The 20,766-nt window shown below is 38.7% G+C and overlaps 1 protein-coding gene across 1 annotated transcript in view; it reads left to right on the plus strand.

Moving 5' to 3' along the window:
• Positions 1 to 15,960: 15,960 nt before the first annotated feature.
• The window catches only part of LOC134097577 (fibrillin-1-like), a 55,432-nt gene continuing 50,626 nt past the window's right edge, over positions 15,961 to 20,766 (plus strand). The window contains exon 1 of the mRNA XM_062550476.1: positions 15,961 to 16,022. The gene's annotated coding sequence lies outside the window, so the exon portion shown is untranslated. The remainder of the gene's footprint in view (positions 16,023 to 20,766) is intronic.

The following is a 20,766-nucleotide window of genomic DNA, read 5'->3' on the forward strand; positions in this document are numbered from 1 at the left end:
ACCTGAGGCTGTAGGACTCCATGTTGTTTTTGCCGTTTTAAATTCATTACAGGTACCATTTTAGAACAATGATTAATCAATATTTAAAAATGTTAATCTAAATAATTGTAATACTACCAATAATAGCTGTCCAAAGGTGTGATAAATGTACTGTATTCTGCAGCATACTGTAATTGATCAAATACATTGTTTAATTTATTCATTTTGTATATCATAAATGTAATAGTTTCATGATGAACTTGTAACTAGTATGTACTGTAGCGTCATTCAAATTACTATAATGTTGATAATATACTACTAAACTATAGTAGGTTATATTGGCCCTTCCCATCTTCATTTTAACAATATCTTTTTTTTATTTTGAAGGGTTTTTTCATTTTGGTGTTTGGAACACTGTTGGACAGCAAGGTAAATGCTTTTACTGAACATTGACTATATGTTCTACCTTAAGTAATCTTACTTTAACTTGCACAGAGGATTTGGCATGTAGTTGGTATGTATAGATCCATTTTGATCTATTTCCTATACAGATAAGGGAGGCCTTAGTAGGAAGACGGAGAGTACCAAGCTCTGACTCGGGTGGCACAAGGGTGGGTATTCAATGATCCATTTCACTATATTTTTTTTCTTGAAAAAATAGAATTCCACTCCGTGTGTTTAGGGGGTGACGTTTTAGTGTTACGAATATCCAGCCTTACTGATACAGGACCTTGTTGTTTGGTGAGGAAAAAAGAGAAAAACAAAGGATAAAAATGGCTTAAAAATGCTCGCAAGTTTGTACAAAGTTTGATATATAGCTTTGTAGTTGATATGTAACTCTATAGTTTGGATTGCCATTTACCATTTACCTACAGTATCTTCCAGAAAACTTCACTCTACTTTGGCTCTTATATGCAAATATGTTTAATTATATAGGAATAACACAACCTCATAATATGACAAAGTACAATAAGTCTATGTGCCATCAAAATGTTTTTGAAAACGTTATGTTGTGGTTAAATAATTACATTTAAGCACACAACCCAATCGACCACTATTATGTCAACTCTTGGCTATTTAATTTCACTGTCAATGTATGGTTACATCAATGGAGCATTCTACTTGCATTGTGAAGAGCCGTATAATAACATAAAAATAATGTAGTATTGTAGTGTAATAATGAAGTGATTTGACATTAAGGGGATCTGACACAAATGCATGTTATGATTCTTGAAGCCATTTCACTCCTTTGATCCCCTGAGATTGAATCATTTCTTTAATGCTTTATTCGATAGAGTACAACTGCTGGGACATCATCGGCCATATTGGATTTCTTCAGAAGGATCCCAAGGAGAAGTAAGTTAGCAGTTTATTTTGTTGTTCAGTTGAGATCTAATGCCTTCAAGAATGTATGTACTGTATATAATTATCCAAATTGTGTATCAATCTCAAACCATTTGTCATGACCACAGTTTTGTGTTACAGTCTGGATTAAAAACCATATGGCAGTTACATTCTGGGATCTCTTTACTCTCTTTTCCAGATGTGTACAATGTGTCAGGGTCGGCTGTCAACTCAGGAACTGGGACTTCAGGCAGCTACAGTGTCACTGACGCCTCTGCCAACACTTAATGAAGACCTTAAATGTGCTGGGTGAATTTTCAAGTTGAACATTCATACCTAGAACTGTGAAGAAATGACAGTTTTGACATACAGTAGTGTCAAAAAGACCTATGCTCAGTGTTGTCCAGATATCCACTGGAGTTAGCATGCAAAGCTAGAGCTGGGTATTGGGCGCTGGGTGCTCTGTCATTTGTACCATGTGTGGCACTGTATTTAATACAATACAAGCGAGGACTCTGGCTGCACTCAAGATCATTTGAATCCTACATAATTCCACACAGTTTAATTAAAGCACTGCTACTGAACCAACGTTCTATAAGAATAGTTGAGTATTTAATAGGAACAGCCACACTATACGTTTTTAAAAGACGGCACATATACACTTAATTTGAACGCATACTATAGGTTATGGTTATAATTCAAAATGTGAAAGTCTTAATAAATACGTAAATGATACAAAAAAAGTCACTGTGCATCCTCTTCCAGTGTGGTGATCAGGCTGACTTACACTGTTTGTTTATCTAAATCTTTAGAAATGTGTGTCAACAAGTAGCTAACTCACTATCTTGATCACATCTTGTCCAGCATACAGCTGCATTTCTGTTCAGGTTATGGATGTGTTAATGCCATCAAGTCCTGAATGACAGAAGGATTCCATAGAATCTGGCTTAGTGCATTGTTACATTACCATGTTGCAGTCAAAGGTTAAGGCTCCCTCGGTCCTATCTACTAGCCTGGCTAGCGCCGCCACTTCTCAATGAGACGTGGTCTGGGAACCAAACCTTCATTTTCTCGTATTTGAAAAAATGCCCAGATCCGTTTATTAGGCGCCGCGGATGTATCAAATGCATCTGTGCAGAGCTCATCATCGTCTTGCTTTCCCGCCTGTTCTGTGATTGCTCCCCTATCTGAGGCAAAAATTAGGGCGGTAGTTTCCAGGCTGCCTTAGCAGCGTAAATCAAATCGTGCCCAAGGCAGCATGGGAACACCCAGGCTACCTATCTACTGTCAAACACCGCGTTTATTGATCATACCTCCTATGTTTAATTATGGCAAATGGCTTCTTGTCATGTGCTCTCTTTGGTCGATTGGCCCTCTTTGCACACTCTTCAAAACATCCACTGCTTTACAATTATTTATACAACAAGGGCCTACTTATTGACTTATTATGACCGGCGCTAGCTTAGCTAGCATAGCGGTCATATAGGGATTATCATAGTTTTTCTTTTTTACTTCTGTCATCTACTTCCTGAATTTTTGGTCAACGATTCCAGGGACACCATAACACCAGGGCACATGAAACTTGGTGGGCATGTAGCCCCAGTAGACTTTTACAGAAAAATGAAGTTTGGTCCCTGGGGGCCACTCCACCCCCGCGCTGCCCAAAAAATGCAGTCTTTCCTAAATAACTACCTGAACCGTGGCACTGAGAATGACTAAATGGTTTATGGTATGTTGGTCTCAAGAGCCCACATCAACTTAGCTTATAACCAGTCGTTTGTGATTTGCACCCCCATAAAAAAAAAAATGAAAATGCAATATTACACTGCTTTAATCACCCCTGAACTGCATCAAATTTCATGTGTATAATTAACTTGACATCCTCTGGGAGTATGCCAAGTTTTGCGGAATTTCATCCATGGGGGGCTGTAAATAAATGAATTTACACACACAAATACACACACACACACACACACACACACACACACACATACTCTTATAGCCTACACAAAAGCAAACACACACTCATTTACATGAGCTGCAAGAGTAGGAGATACATGAATTGCACAAATAGGAGATACAGACAAGTTGGCAAGCGTCATTTATTTTTGTGGAGAGAATGTGCAGAACTGAGTGGCAGTCATATTGTGTACCGCTATGTGTTACAACTAGGCTACCTGTTGATATTTTACTCTGTCTATTTTCTCTCCTCTAACCTTTCCCTTTCAAGCATCTTTTCCACTTGCAGGCTGTCATTGTTAATAAGAAAATGCACCGAAATTCTTGCCTGGTTGAATACAGCTAAAAAATAAAGAAATAAATCAGTCTAAACTGATGTTGTTTTGGACTGTGTTATACAACCATACAAACACAACGTTGTACAAAAGACGATCTCTGTACAGCTAAAATAATCCCGTTTATGATCACCTTCATCAGCTGCCATAAACTCAGAGCCTTTTAAGGAACACCACCGTTTTTTCATATTAAACTACGTTATTCCCTTAATTAAGACTAGTTGATACATACCTCTCACGTTTCAATGTGTGCACTCACTGGCTCTGGCGTGCGGCGCAACTTTGATAGCATTTAGCTAGCCCAATGCATTCATTAGGATCCAAACAGAGATGAAGTTAGAAGCGACCAAACACCTCCATGTTTTCCCTATTAAAATACAGTTACAGGAGTAGTCACACGACCAAGTATGGTGAGACAAAATAAAACATGTTGCATTTCTAAGCAGGCAAAAGGGATAACTATATTGTGTGACAGTATAACATTGGCAGCACTTAGACTCTGCGCAGTAATATCCTCACTTCAAAGTGAAACTGAAAGTGCAAGAGTGAGGATATTACTGCGCCACACAATATAGTTATCCCTCTTACTACTTACAAATGCACTACGTTTTATTGAGTCAGTGAGTGCACGCATTGAAATATGAGAGGTATGTATCAACTCGTCTTAGTTAAGGGAATAACGTAGTTTAATATGAAAAAACGGTGAAGTGTTCCTTTAACACTTGGAGGTCCGGGGCCTTTTCAGGCACTTTGAGGCAGTCAGCTATTTTGAAGTTTTTCATCTAAAAACTAAAAACATCTATGCAAAAGTGGCACATATGGTTATATTCTAGAGGTCCTCCTCAATAATTATATGAGAGTAAAGTGGATGTAATGAAATTACTATTTATTATAATTCAGTGTACACAACTACACAACTATTTAAAAAAAATGATTTTCAAATGTCAGAGGTCAAAGGTCAAAAACACACTATAAATATATCGAGCTAAGGCTTTTGAAGTTTGAACCTTGGAAACAATGGTGTTGGCTCCATATAAGTAAAAAGAACATTCAAAAATGTTATGTTGTTTTACTACAAATTGGGAAAAAGTCAGACTAAGTGGGTCACTTAGTGAGTGTCTCTTTCAAATGCAAATTAAGGTGAATGGGCATTTTGAATGGGCCTGCAGCAGGTGAGAGGACTGAAATCCTGGGATTTTCTTTATTGTTTTTACAAAGTGCCATTGATTCATTCTCTTTTAAAACATATATATTTGGAAACTAATTGATTAAGTACGGGATAATGGACGACACGCCGTGCGGTTATTCAAAGTTAATGCACGTTCTAGACGGTGATACGGCCCGACGCGAAGCGGAGGGACGTTCCGTCTAGAAAAGTGCATTAACTTTGAATAACCGCACGGCGTGAAGTCCATTATCCCGCTTATTCCACTGTTGCCACTTGCGTTGTGTTCGTTTCCGGTGCTAATTTCAATGTTTCAATCGCTAGAACTGTATTGTTTGTAGAACTACTTTTCCCAGACACATTTCAGCTAATTTCTCAAACTGCGGTTACTAGTTCTAAATGGATGGTTGCTATGGCCAAAAGCCAGTCGTTAGTTCTAATCTCCCGTTGTCAAGCTGGCATATCCCAAGATTCTGATGAACGTTAACTTTTAAAGATTGCTATTTTTCTTAGCCTTCTGCCACCTAACTAGCTAAATGACACCTCTGTCATATGCTAAACGTTACTATGATCTGAACGTCTGTATTTTACAGCTTCTGTGTAACGTGACAGTGCATTTAAACTTCACAACAAGTTTGGCGAATTAATATTCAAGTGTGTTACGGCCAACAAATTGGAACTACTTCATAGCCGTGCGTATATCTAAAGTTAATGCACACCCTTATAGAACGCAGGACAATGGGAAACTCAACCGAGCAGTGGAATAAAGGTTTCTAATGGTGTCACTTACATGTTTCTAGGACAAACCTTTGTAGAGATTGAGATGTGTGTTTGGAACAGTTTTTCAAATCCCCAGGGGGGGATTTAGACTCCAGAGGCCTATTGCACAAAACTAGGATAAGGGATTAACCCGGGATATCTTGGTTATCCTGGCTCAATTTATCCGTGATCCAGTTGCACAAAAGCGGGATAGGGGGCAGCAGGATATGTTATGGTATAAGTTACCATGGCGATTTATTCTGTGGAGCTAGCCTGCTCCTGACCAGGCTCACAGCCAAGATAAGTTGATTCTAATGGTCATTACATAATCTGATTGGTTCAGCTAGCTGTCATTCAAATGAGACCTCCACGTGATTTTTTTAAAAGAGCTGTAGATTCAATTTATATATTATTTGCAACATGCATTTACTCGCAAAACACAGCAGAATGTCTGCCTAATACCATATGGATGTCATTTAAATTATGGTGGCCTTATAATTAATAACATAGCCTACTCGTTGTTTGCTTCTTTTTTGACAGATGTTTGATGAATAGGCTGCTGTAGTAGTTGATTGGAAGTGGAGGGGACATTTTTCGAACTAATTCGGCTTTTAAGACAAATTAAGATACTTTGTGCATCTTTGCGGTGGCAAAGCGCTTCCTAATGACGTTGCGTGCCGAGACAAGGACGCTCTCACACACGTGGGTGCATACGTAAATTTGCATTCAGTTGATCTGCCACACCTACTCCCGCTATGTAACAGAAATAATCATGATCCCTCATCCAAAAAAGTCAAACTTTACCTCGTTGTTAGTCTATATCAAAAGTGGTTATTCGCGTTGTGTGCAAGACGCTATTTTTCGCGTTTTTTCTATTCCAACCGTGAGTTATTTGGGGGAGAAACGAGAATGCGCACACATACCGGATAACTTACACCTGGCTTGATGAATCCGTGTCTGCTTATCCTGGATTGGTCTTTGTGCAACCAATTAAGCCGGTATGCTCTTGTTTTGGATTCAGTGATCGCAGCTCAGTAACTTATCCCGGATATCTTAATTCTGCTTTTGAGCAACGGGCCCCAGAGGGTTAATGGCCTGGTCAGATTATACGATTTTTTTGTCACTCACGATTTTCGTTTACGATCTACCATGTCACACTATACGATTTTAGAACCATGAAAACCTCTCCGCGTCTTGGTCGGGAGAGTGGCCACATACACCGAAAGCATCGGTCGCGTCATACGACTCCCGTCAAATTTCTGACAAGCCAGTTTTTTTGTCTGGCTGTTTTAGAACGTTGTGAACGACAAATCGCAAGTCGTGAAGCATGTCACATTATAAGATTCACTCCGCGTTCGATGTCGTGCAGGACCATTTGAAATCGGATACGACGCTGTAAACTTGTCGGTCACGACAAATTCGGCCCAAAATCGGGCTGAAATCGTGTAATCTGACCAGGCCTGTGCAGACTACACGATTTCAGCCCGATTTTGCCACGATTGCGTCATGGTCGACACATTTCCATTGTCCGGTCCGAATATTCAGTCGGGAACGACGTTCGAAGGAGGAGCGTCTTGTAATCTGACATGTTCAACGACCCGTGATTTATTGTCTGCGGCATTCTACGATGTTACAACCAAAAGTCTAGCATGTCTGAATTTTTGGGGAATCTCCTACGACTCCCGTGTTGACACTGACACTGTGACGACACACAGTGAGAAGGCTACTATTGGATGATCTTGTAATGTGGCCACTCTTACGACCATGACGCTGCACGATTTTGTGGTTCTCTGATCGCCTAGTAGTCTGACATGGTCAATCGTAAAAGATAATCGCGAAATACAAAAAAGTTGTGTAGTCTGTACAGGCCATAACAGGAGGTGGTTTAAGTAAGAGACCATTGGCAGTAATCTGTGATGATCTCCCTCCACATGCAGTGCCGGATTTTGTGAACGAGGAAGTGACAATGCAAGCAAAGTTGTGTGAGGAACAGGTTAAATCAAAGATCCTTCATTACTGACAAGATAGAGCAACATAATGCATCTCTATGGAAGAAAAATTAGAACAGTTCCTGTCTGCTTAAAGAGGCGTGTCGCAAAGACGTCATAGTGGGATATCGATCTCTGTCAGATTGGCCAGCAGTTCAGTTTGAATGTTAACAGGTCTGCTTATAGGGGGATTTAGCCCCCCTCCCCTTTGCGAAGACAGAACGCGGAAATTATCGAACGTTTGCGCCTCTCGCTCCGCTTAACCCTCTCTGGTTAAATGCACATACTTTTGTATGTTACTTCCTTAATCTGTTGAGGAGTGAATTACTTTCCTACTTCCTTCTAGAATTCTATGCAAATGATCTATAGTTTCAGCAAAGATCGTATAGTTACTAAGATGAATCATAAAGGGTTTTTTCAATGGAATGAAATGGCACCCACTTCCGCCTCCTAAAGGGGCGTGATCAGTGACGAGATAATCGGTTTAGAACGGTGTAGAATCAGCAGAAGTAGGTGCCGTTGATAACAGGTTAATTTCCACCATAGAAATGCTCCCGTTTGCCTCCTAAATGGGAGTGGCAGTTGCGTCACAATGAAACCAGAATTTACCCTCATATGAATCGTCTCGCTTTATAAACCGTCTCTGGTTTCAGTGTTCTTCATACAGTCTGTGGGGAAAATCTCTGAGGGTAATTGTTGCATCATAATGCACAACTCTCAGTTTGCCGAACATTCTAATCACATTTGTGACTGTACTCCTCAACAGTTTAATCTGTTACCCTGTATACTTAATCTGTTGATAATTTCATGTAAGACATGTGCTGTACGACTCATTTGTAATGTATCAGACACAACCGTACACCAGCTATTTTAATCATAGTCAGGGCTGTAGTTGAGGCTAAACACAATACAAGTAAATACAGTTTCACCTCTGAAATTTCAGTAAAGCCCAACGCCTACCAGAAACGGCGTTCAGCGGTGTTCGGCGGTCTGGGCTTGCCGCGCAGGATTTTAGAATAGTTTTCTATCTCTGTGCGGCTGCTGCGCGGCAGACGTTTCCAGTGGGCGATGCTCCATTGAAAACAATGGAATTCTATTTTTTTTCGTGGCGTGGCGCGCCGCGTACGCATCTGGTGGGCGATGGCCTTAAAGGAGTCCTAGAATTCAAAACCACATTCACCTTGTTCCTGTTGAATTTAGGCTGCGAGCAGTGTCTAAAGGACAACACCAAAGACTTTACCGCGTCCCACGCCTGCTTTCGTATGCAAATTGCGAAATAGAAACAGCCGTGTTGAAATGCTCCAATCTGAACAGAGCTCAGATAACACGTAATAGGCGCCCATCCCCCTTTAGATACACCCCCTCTCATTTGCATACCTTCGATTAATAATTCTTGTTAAACTGCTCTTACGATGCTAATATCTAGATATGTGGTCTATGGCAGAGACGTTGTAATGCTAGCGTTATTACAGCTAACTTTGGAGAGTTATGCTACTATACTAAGAAATGTACTGATAAAACTTACCAATCTAACACATTCATTCTGTTGGGGAATCTGCTGCACTTCATCTTCGTCAGAACCTTCTTCTGACTCGGTTTATACATGTACGGCTGTATTCCTTATTTAAATCCATTGTTGATAGCTTTATCAAAGACTTTGGCTTTATTTACCAGCAGTAAACGTAGTTTCACTTTGCTCTAGCTTCAGACCGGTGGATTGAGCCAATCAACTTTCAGGACATATCGGCCAATAGACCAATCAGCGCGCATCTCATTTGAATATTCATGAACTTGCTGAGTGGGCGGGAAAAACAAACTGTTTCATTGCCAGGCTTATTTATGACCTTGTATTAGGCGATCTAGCAGTGCTCCTGGGGCGTTTTCAGCCCCACAAATTTACATATGACATTATTTAGGCTCAAAGATCAATTTGTAATGGTCAAAAAATGCGTTCTATGACTCCTTTAATAGAGTTAATCCACCTCTCAAAAGAGTTTCTTCACCAATTGCAACTTTTAAAATTCAATAAGCATATATTATCCTCATTCACAATATGTGCACTCATCAACAATGTAGGATCCATTAAATACCACTCATATTGTTGGACAAAACATTGGACAATAACCTCCACCATCATCAAACATGTTCTGAATGCCAGACACTGCATGGCGCAGAGAGTCCACCTTACCATGATGAAAGAATTCTATATAGTTCTATAGTTTACCCTCCTGTTACTTACTACCACTGTATTTTGATCTTATCATGAGTGGAGGGGAGGGGGTCTGGGATGCCAGACACCACTGTTGAGCCTTCTGGAGGTGTCGTGGGCCTAATTCAACTAAACACTTGCCTGCTTGAACAATCCCAGTGAAATGCTCTCAAAGGCTACTCTGTTGGTGATTTTTTATTTTTTATTTTTTTGCCCACAAAGATTGCTTTGTTGCTGAGTTTGTTTTTGATACAAGATAAGATTTGTTGATGTTTGGCAGCTGTGGGAAACTCCCTACCTATCACACTAGGAATTTAGCATCTCTCTCGTCTAGTGCAAGTGAAACATCTTTTGGCACCCCATTGTCTTTGATATGATCAGTGCCTGATTCCTCTACAAACAGGACTGCAACGCTCTCAATAATCCCAAGAATGAGATGCTGAATAAGAGAGGCGCAATTAACATCCTCTCGCCCTGGTAAGAATCCAATTCTGCTGTTTACCTTATTTAGTATTTCACTGATTATACCCATTGTAGGCACGTTTGGCAGTGAACAGGAGTCCGCATGAGTTATGGGCTACTGATCTACCACACCATAATCCTTCTTATCCAAACCACCAGGCCCAGCATGTGCCTCCCAGCTCCTTACCTCTGGGAGACGCTATAGGCCTACAGACACTTCAGACTCCTGAACACAAAGCTCGTCTGAACTATCATAATATTGCGATGTTTGGTATGAATGTTGAGTCATGTCTCATGAAACGGTCATGAATGCTTTATGTGCAGTTTATGACGGCTGCGATGAATGAGTCATGAACTCACCCGTCAAGTAAAGTGTTGAAGTGTAAAATATTGTTAGTTATGTTGAAGCAATTCAGGGAGGTTTCAGGATTTATCTTTTGCTATACTATCATAAATACCATTCATGGTTTGCACACCTCCCCACCGATTTGTTCACTAAGCAGCAAAGATAATATCCAAAGAACCATGTTGAGAGACAAGGTAACATTACATGTCTTCACACAAGTAGTAAGCTATTGCACAATTGCCATAATTCCATGGGTCGGCAGAGAGCAAAGTTCAGATTCAGATTCAGATTCTGATTCAGAAAACTTAATTAGTCTCCAAGGGGCAATTCGGTTTACAGCCAACCCATCCATTAAGGGGTTAAAAGTTTGAAAAGTGCATTGCCATTCACTAGAATGTATGCAATGTTAAGAATGATAATAAAATAGACAGAAATAGATAAGTAGTAAGTAAGTAAGTTGCCAGGCTGGTTCTTCATAGAGGTATGGGCTACAGTAGGGAAGGTTCACCATTGTCCCTATTGTAAGTTAGTTTAGTTAATTATGTAATTAAGTAATTATATATTGCCATTTTATGCAACAGATAATTTTCAGTCTTTTGCTAAGAACCATTTGACTTACCAAGCATGAAAAACAGGCTCCACAAATAATACCATGACTCGCCAACCATGACAAATAAGCACCACACCTAACGCTGGCTCTTGGACCATGACCAAGACATGTCTGTGTCTAACACAGACAGTGTGGCTGCCATAACTTTTCAACTTAGATGTCAAATGCAGATCTCCAACTGTCTCCTATACACAGCCGATGCAGCACCCCAAGCAAGCCACGTGATGCACAGTAATTGATGCTGAAGTGTGGTCTAGTTAAGAGTAATTCAACTGAAGCCCTGTTTCCTTTTCTTTGCATTTAGACAACATGGATAAGCCGCATTCCTCTTGGAGGCTAAATCCCCAACTTTTTACAGATCAAAAGTTTCGCCAATATTTAAAAGAACAAATCTCCTTGTACTTTGAGAAGAACGACATTTCTGATACCTCTCCTTCCATCCTCTGGGAGGCATTTAAAGCTTTTATTAGGGGTAGTGTAATTTCATTTGAAGCATCAAGGAGGAAAGAAAACATGACCAAATTAAAGGATTTGGAAGAGCAGATCAAGACTCTGGATAATATAAATGCTCATTCCCCGTCTATAGTCCTTCATAGAGAAATAGCAACACTAAAATACAAATACAACCAAATTATGTCTGAGAAAATAAGTAGGGCTTTTCTGTATGCCAGACAGAGGTTCTTTGAATTTGGTGATAAACCGCACAGACTTTTAGCTCGACAGCTCCGAAAAATGGAAAATGATAAGACTATACACAAAATAAAAGCGAAAGATAACACAATACTTACAAAACCTAAAGATGTTAATAACAGGTTCCTTGAATTTTACACTGATCTGTATACTTCCAAATCCACCTCAAACCCAACAATAGTTAATGAGTTTTTGGATAAGTGCAAACTCCCCAGATTAAATAGAAGAGATTGTGAGTTGTTGAACGATGAGCTTACAGTGGAAGAGGTTCAGGTAGCCATCTCTTCGCTAAAAGGCTGTAAATCTCCAGGCCCTGACGGACTCTCTGGAGAGTTATATAAAGCGTTTAGTGAAGAATTGTCTCCTTATTTATTAAGAGTATTTGAACATGCCCAGACAACAGGTGTTTTGCCCCCAACTCTGACTGAAGCGGTGATCACAGTAATTCATAAAAAAGGGAAAGATCCAGAGGAGGTTGGTGCGTACCGTCCTATTTCACTCCTCAATGTCGATGGGAAATTATTTGCTAAAATACTAGCTAACAGACTCAATCCCCTACTAGAGAAACTAATTCATGCCGATCAGACAGGTTTTATACCTAAAGGAAACTCCACCTTCAATCTTCGGCGTCTCTTTGATATTCTATACACAAAGAGAGAATCATCCTCTGATCTTGTTGTACTTGCACTTGATGCCGAAAAAGCATTCGATCAGATCGAGTGGCACTACTTATTTGAAGTCCTTAGAAGATTCAATCTTGGGAACAGGTTTCTGTCATTAATTAAACTCCTTTACCAAAACCCCACAGCCAAAATCCTAACCAATCGGACGTTATCTTCCCCACTGCAACTAGACAGGGGTACAAGGCAGGGTTGTCCCCTTTCGCCCTTAATTTTTGCCCTTGCTATTGAGCCGCTGGCTCAAAGTATTAGACTTGACCCCCAGATACATGGATACACAACCAGAGAAACAACTAGTAAAATATCACTGTATGCAGATGATATTCTTCTCTACATAACACGCCCACAACTCACTATACCGCTACTTCTGGACAAAATCAGTTTCTTTGGAACCTTCTCAGGCTACCGAATTAACTGGACTAAGAGTGTTTTAATGCCAGTCAACATGAATGATCCGTCGCCCCTGAGCAGTTTCCCCTTTAAAATTGCCTCAGAAAAATTCACTTATCTGGGGATAGAAGTAACAAAACAATGCACCTCTCTCTTTGAAGAAAACTTTCTCCCTCTCATAGAAAGACTACGCTCCAAATTGCTTTTCTGGAATTCTCTTCCAATATCTTTGATTGGAAGAATTAATGCTATAAAGATGGTGTTTCTGCCGCAACTGTTATATCTTCTCCAAAATATTCCAATCTTTCTTAAAAAGTCATTTTTTAAACGGCTGAATTCTTTAATTACTCCTTTTTTGTGGGAGCACAAAATCCCTAGAATAGGCTTGAAATATCTTTGCAAGCCTAAACATCTAGGAGGATTAGCACTCCCAAATTTTTTATTTTATTACTGGGCCTCAGCAATTAAGACGTTCACATTCTCTCTTAATACCTCAACACACCCACCTAATTGGCTACTGATGGAACAGGAGGACTGTCATCCTTACTCATTGTCTGCAATCCTGTTGGCCCCAACTAATATAAGTAAATTATTATACAATAACAATCCTATTATTCACAACATGATCCGTATCTGGAAACAAATCAGATCCCATTTTAGGCTCAAACCTATTTCTTCGGCATTGTCCATAGATAGAAATCCCACTTTTACTCCTTCCAGAATGGGCGGAGCATTCTTTCTCTGGAGTCAGAAGGGTATTAAATATGTTGGAGATCTATATATACAAGGTGTTTTTGCCTCATTTTCGCAACTACAGCAGAAATTTGAATTAGGAAATAACAATTTTTTTCAATATTTGCAAATCAGGGATTATATACGAAAACATGTAAAGGAGTTTCAGATCGAGTCGAGAACATCAATAGATGATTGTTTGAAACTATCATCAAGACTACCAAAATTGATTACACACATTTATCATACTCTTTTATCATTAAGCTCCCCCTCTCCCAACATACATAGATGCAAATGGGAAAAAGAACTTGGTGAACCAATTACAAATGAGTTATGGGACAGCGCCTTGGAAAAGATTAATACCTGCTCTTTCAGTGCAAGACATTGTCTCATTCAATTTAAAATTATCTATAAGTTACACTTTTCAAAGGAAAAACTACACAACATATATCCAGAAATATCACCTATGTGTGATAAATGCAACTCCTCTGTTGCAACTCACCTTCATAGTTATGCTTTATGCCCCAAAATTCATTCTTTTTGGTGTGATGTTTTTGGTATAATGTCTGAGGTTATGGGAACAATGATTGAGCCAGATCCTATACTCATTGTTCTTGGTGTATCTGAAACTTTCAGGGCATTCTCCAAAGCACAACAGCGTTTCATTTCATATAGCCTCATAATAGCAAAAAAACTGATCCTCACATTATGGAAGAGTGTAAACGCACCCACATCAAAGATGTGGCTAGACAGCCTTACGAATACACTTCATCTAGAAAGGATAAGGCACATTCTGAAAGACAGACTTCAACATTTTGATAAAACCTGGCAACCCTTTACATCATACCTTATGCAACAGCCCATCTTATAATATGCTGTAAGCAGCACTGACGCAGTTAAGAGTAGGGTCTTCAGGGATGGGGGGGGGGGGGGGGGGGGGGGGGGGGGGGTCCCAGTCAACCTGATATGTCCTTTATGTTACATTGTCTGTTTTGTTTGTTTTCTATGTTTTGTTTTGTTTTTTTTGTTGTGTTCTATCAGCATACAATATCCTCTTCGACTTTGTGAGCATACTTGTAAGCAAAAAAAGAGCCTGAAATGTATTAATGATTGTACCTGTATCTTGAGTGCTCAATAAAACACATTTGAGAAAAAAAAAAAGAGTAATTCAACTGATGTGGGAGAAAGACTGATGTGTAGATTGATGAGAAAAAAATAATTGAATCCATTTTAAGATGAGTGTGAAACATAAAATGTGGAAAACCTGAAAGGGTCTGAAAATGTTCCGGTTGCGCTGTACCATCACTACAGTGACCTCTCTCCCACACAGCCACCAACCTAAAAGGTTATAGTGTAAATAAATGCCTTGTTATTTAAACAGTGTCAAGTCAATGTTGTGACACAAAGATACAAAACAGTGGTTAGCACTTTCATTTTCACTTACATCTAAACATATGTTAGGATATCTTAGTATTCCTTTTTTAAAAGCAAGCATGTCTCTGACCTCCTCAACAATGTAAAGATGCGAACATTCAGCAGATCTTGACCTCAACATCATGCTCCCCAACACTGGGATCCAATGTCTCTTCAATAATAGATGTGCTTACATGAATGGGCATGGTTTGATACAGGCACTGTACGATTTGTAGATAAACTGGTAGATACTGACTCAAAGGCCTGGATTACACCTGCAATGCCTTTGATTAGCAACACTGGGCCTAATTTAAGGAAAAAATCCTGTGTTTGTTGCCATACTGTGTGAACAAATATACAAGTCAACCAAGGGTCTGTTTGCCTAATCGATTTATTATATTATATTATTATATCATATTATATTATATTATAGCACATTTCATACAATAACAGCAAAACAAAGAGCTTGACAGGAAAATACCAGACTTGCAGAAATGCAGAATGAAATTAAAGAGATAAAATTAACTAACAATAAAAATATCAGATCTAGTAATAGTGATAAAAAAAAAAAAAACTATCCATTCTTTGGGGAATTTCCTCCTAATCCCAGAACCCAGCCATATTAATTTCATGTTAGAGTCCTGAAGGGTCAGGTCTTACCTTCGGACACAGCTTTCTGCAACTAAGTGACCCAGTTGTTACTGCACTTTAATTTTAGTTTTGCAGATTAGTTGGTTTACTTTTCCCACACAGTAGACTGGCACACACACCAGGAAGTACTTTTGAGATACTTCTGAGAGGAAATGACTTCCCCTCCGTGTGCAAATGGAATGCGTCCTATCCTGCAGTTGAATACCTTCACTGTAAAATGTTCCTAAGGTAGCAATGTGTGAAGATGCCAAGAAAAAGTGAGGAGTCCACAGACAGCGTTATCAGTTCTGATTGAACAAGAAATTTGCAGGTCAGTATATTAATTACTATGTTAGTTATTTACTATGAATTCACAAATTAAGATTAGTTGACATAACTCTGTGGTGCATGATGCAGCGGTGTAGTACAGTGTATGGTCTTGGAAAAGGTGCAGACAGAGACGGTTTTTAAGTATCTTTGGTGCAGAGAGATCAAGTGATTGCCTTTGCAAAGTTGTAGGTCAACAAAAGACAACACTTGGTGTTGGTACATGACAGGACTAAGATTTTTTTATTATTATTAATTGCTGTAAAGCTTCAAGGTTCCAACAAAAGTCTCTAACACTCTTAAAGTAAATATTATTTATTATTAAATATTATTAAATAATTAAATATTTTCTTATAACACCACCACTTGTGCTCAATTCATTGCATTCCATCACAGCACAATGGACAAAAAAAAACGAAATGAAACCATACAGTAGCTTTCAATATGAGCAGGTTTAACCTGAATGTCAGGGTCATTTTTTCTTAATTGCTCTCCAGCTTCAAAACAATTGATGTCCAATCATAAGTAAAACTTGCAAAATAACCAAAGATTTCCTTGTAACAACACAACTTGTGCTCAGTTTATTGCATTCTATCACTGCACAATGGACAAAAAATATAAATATGGAATATAGCTTTCAATATGATTTTAAACTTATTTTTTGTCAGTGCATTTTTCCCTAAAGCTTCAAAACATTCAAGGTCCAAACACTCAAGGTCTTTAACACTCTTCAAGTAAAACTTGCAAAAGAACCAAATATTTCCTTAGAACAACACAGCGTGTGCTCAATTTATTGAATTCAATCACTGCACAATGGACAAAAAAAACATCCGAAACAACATTTCAATGTGAGCAGGTTTAACCTAAATCTTCATTGCCATTTGTTGATACTTTATAGCATGTAAAGGCAAGCCAGCATATCACAGTATGAGTTGTATTATTTTCCCTCAAGAGATACTGTCATTGATATGAAAGATGTACTTCATCTTTCATCATTATATGATTTTTGCCTTTGTGACCCATACTTGCAAACATCAACACAGTCTGCAGAGGAGTTTTACACACACACATTAAATTATTCAGTTAATCATTATTCCCAGTTAATCTAACATGCTTGGAGTCTTGAGAGCTAGTTATTGTGGAAAGGGTATAAAGGAGATGACTTCTGCTGTGCTATGAAGGTAGAGAAGAATATTGAGTGTAACCCAGTTTCATTAGGAGCATCTTAGAAATGAAAAAAAAAACATAGTCTTATGTTAAACAGGATATAGTCAAATGTACCAAGTATGTTTTTTATTGCATTTTGTATGTCACTACTACATAGTGATGTAGTGAAACGTAGCAAATGAAGTGAAACAACCATAATCACCAGTAGCTTATCAAATGGAAGCCTTTTTTGTTACAAAATAAATAGGAAAATAGAGGTAAGCTGTAAATTGAAGCTAGACTCATACTGAGCATTAAGTTATTTTTTATACTCCTGCCCCTGTGCTCTGAAAATGTTAACCGGTAAGGCAATTCTATAATTACACAGACACAAAAACTGGAGCTGGAACCAAATTCTGGAACCACTAACTCATAGCCTATTTCTATCCTTAAACATACACACATTATCGTCTTAACAGTGTTTGACATAAACATACGATGTTGTACTGCATACAACAAAACATTGTTATACTTTAGACGCATAATTTAAAACCAGTGGTTATGTTGTTTGCTAAATATTTGCACTGGAATATGCATTCATCCATTCATTCACACACCCAGAATGTCTAAGCACACATCAGAGCTATGAATACTATGAAGAGGATTCAGGTCTGGACTTTGGTGTTATGTAACAGTGGAGGTAAATTGTATCGATAAGTAATGAATAACTGAGGTGAAGGAGAATTAGGGGAAGGATTAGGACTAAGGAGAATGTAGTGAAGAAGAAATATCCTCCAGATTTATTTGGCACCCTTGGCAAAGTTGACTAAAAACAGGTATAAAAAAATTATTTTAGTGATTTATTGTACTTCCACAATGAAAACAATGAGGAAAAAGAAGCAAATTTATTCTGAAAAAGAGGAAATTATTTTTTTAACAAAAACACGTTGCTCACAATCATTGGCACCCCTGAAAAAAAACATATATGCAAAATCTAACAGAAGCATTTTCCTATCTAATTGGAACTTATTTAAGTAAGTGAACTTTCAGAAGTAGTTCATGACGTTCTTTTTCACTATGATATGAAAACAAAAGTCACTCAGAGGCTAAGTCATTTTTCAACATTGGAAAGACAAGAGAATACACTAAATTTGAATAAAAAGAAAGTGTGTTGACATTTGTAAGTAAGAGAATGTCTATGGAAACTAGGTATTTTGTTGAAAATGCCTATATTTACAAGCCTGGGTGTTCCAATCCCGCCTTGCGCAGTGATTTCATTCACCCTGCTATAAGGCAGTCTGGAAACTACCACCCTACTTTTTGACTGTGATAGGGGACCAATCACAGAACAGGGGGGAAATCAAGTCCGTGATCAGCTATGCACAGACACATTTGATAGACATCTGTGGCGACCAATGAACGGATCTGGGCATTTTTTCAAATACGAGAAAATGAACGTCTGGTTGCCAGACCCCATCTCATTTGAGAAGTGGTAGGCGCTAGCCAGGCTATATACAGTATTTACAGTTAAAATGATGATTAAAAGGTTCTAATCACCTGGAAATGTGACAAACATGCTTGGACAAAGACCCATGGTTATCTTGCCCCTATCTTGCTTGGTATGAGAGGCAAAAAATTCCATAAGAACCACTGTTGGAGAGTTACAGACAAAGCTATCATCAAATAAATCTTCAAAAGTGACCTCACTGCTAATAGATTATTTAGATGGCATGCCAGCTTAAAGCCAGTCCAGTCATTTAATTAACAATGTAAATGGCAGGAGTTACTGAATGGTACCATGTCATTGTCTAGGAATGTGGTCTAATAGTCAGATGAAATGAAAATTGTGTTTTTTGGCTAAAAACACTTTAGGTGTGTTTGGCACACATAGAGGAGTGACTATACCGAAAAGAATCCCATGCCTAATGAGAATTATGGTGGAGGGGCTGTGCTATTGTGGGGCTGTTTTAATTTCCAAAGGCCTTGGGAACCTAATTAAGGTGCATGCATCATTAACACCAAGAAAAACCTGAACATTTTCAAAGGAAATCAAACAATCTCTGCCAAGGCCCTAAAATTTGGTCATGATTGGATCATTCATCAGGTCAATGAACCAAAACAAATGTACAAATCAAAACAGGTCTACTGAACACAAAATCAAGCTTCAGACATTGCCATTGCAGTCCCCTGATCTAAACTCCATATAAAAACAGTGAGGTGAGTCAAAGAGGAGAGAAGGAGAAAAGGAATCTGGACGATCTGGGGAGGTTTTGTAAAGACAAATGGTCTTGGATCGCTTACTTTGTATTCTCCATCTTTATGGGGTGTCAGAGAAGAATATTACAAGCTGTTTTAAAGGGAGATTTAAGAAGGTATTACAAGTAGGGGTGCCAATAATTGTGAGTGTTGTGTTTTTGTTAAAAATATTTATTTATTAATAAGATTTTCATTTTTCTCAAAATAAAACAAATGCAATAAATCACCAACAGATTATTTTTTATAATTGTTTTTAGTCAACTTTTCCAAGGGTGTCAAAAATTCTGGAGGGAGGATTGGACTATATGGAGAATGACAAGAAGGAGAAATAGGAAGAGGATTAGGACGATCAAAGACAAAACTGAATGTGCGGATTAGGACGATCAAAGACAAAACTGAATGTGCGACTAAAAATGTAAACTAACAGAAAAAAGTTTGTTTAGACGAGCCCCCATGTTATGGCCTAGGGGTAAGGCCACAACAAAAGAGGGAGTCGAGAGGTTGGATTTTTAACTAAAATATAGATTTATTAACCAAAGCAAATCGACTAACAACAAACGAACAACAAAGAGTGTGAGATGGGTCCAAGTCAGTTATCAGTAATGCATGGATGTTGTATGTTTGCAATGTGTCTGAGTGCAGTGTTGCATGTCCAAAACCCAAAGTCAAAATGGCCCTCAAGGAGAGATGGAGCAGCCTTCTTAACTGCGCCCATCAGCTCGTTAGGTCCTTAGCACACCTGAAAACAAGACCAAGACAAAGACAGCGAGCAGAAGGCCTCACAGGCCGTCACACCCTCCCCCATAAAACAGAAACCATAGGTTTCTGAAAATTTTTATACCTTTAGGCCCCAAAAACATCCAATATGGACAACAATTAAATTACAATATGCAACTGTTAAAACAATGTCTACACCACATTCAATTCATTTACCACTTTAATTGGCATAAGGCAAAACTAACCAAAAGTTTTCCCACTAACTATATCCCCAAAGCTAGCTAAACTTACCTATCGTCTTCATGTGGATTTGCGGCGGGTTGCTGAGTCTACAGAAGACTGTTGAGCATTTTGAGCAATGTTGTTTAGCAACCACAAAACCAGTTCCAATTAGTATCATCAGAGACGGTTGAAAAAGCGAGATGATTCACAGGAGGCTTCTTCCTGTTCCCCTACGACGTAGGGTTCGAACGCGCCACGCCTTTTTAGGAGACTAGGGGGAGATTCTTTACAATGTAACCCTATGGAAGAAATCTTTTTTTTCTTGGATTTTGCCCCAGCCCTAATTTATATAGTTCGATATTGAAAATGTTAATGCATTTTCTGTAAATCACATGTTTTTCACATTC

The sequence above is a fragment of the Sardina pilchardus genome, chromosome 12 (genome assembly GCF_963854185.1).
Source record: "Sardina pilchardus chromosome 12, fSarPil1.1, whole genome shotgun sequence".
NCBI lineage: Eukaryota > Metazoa > Chordata > Actinopteri > Clupeiformes > Clupeidae > Sardina > Sardina pilchardus.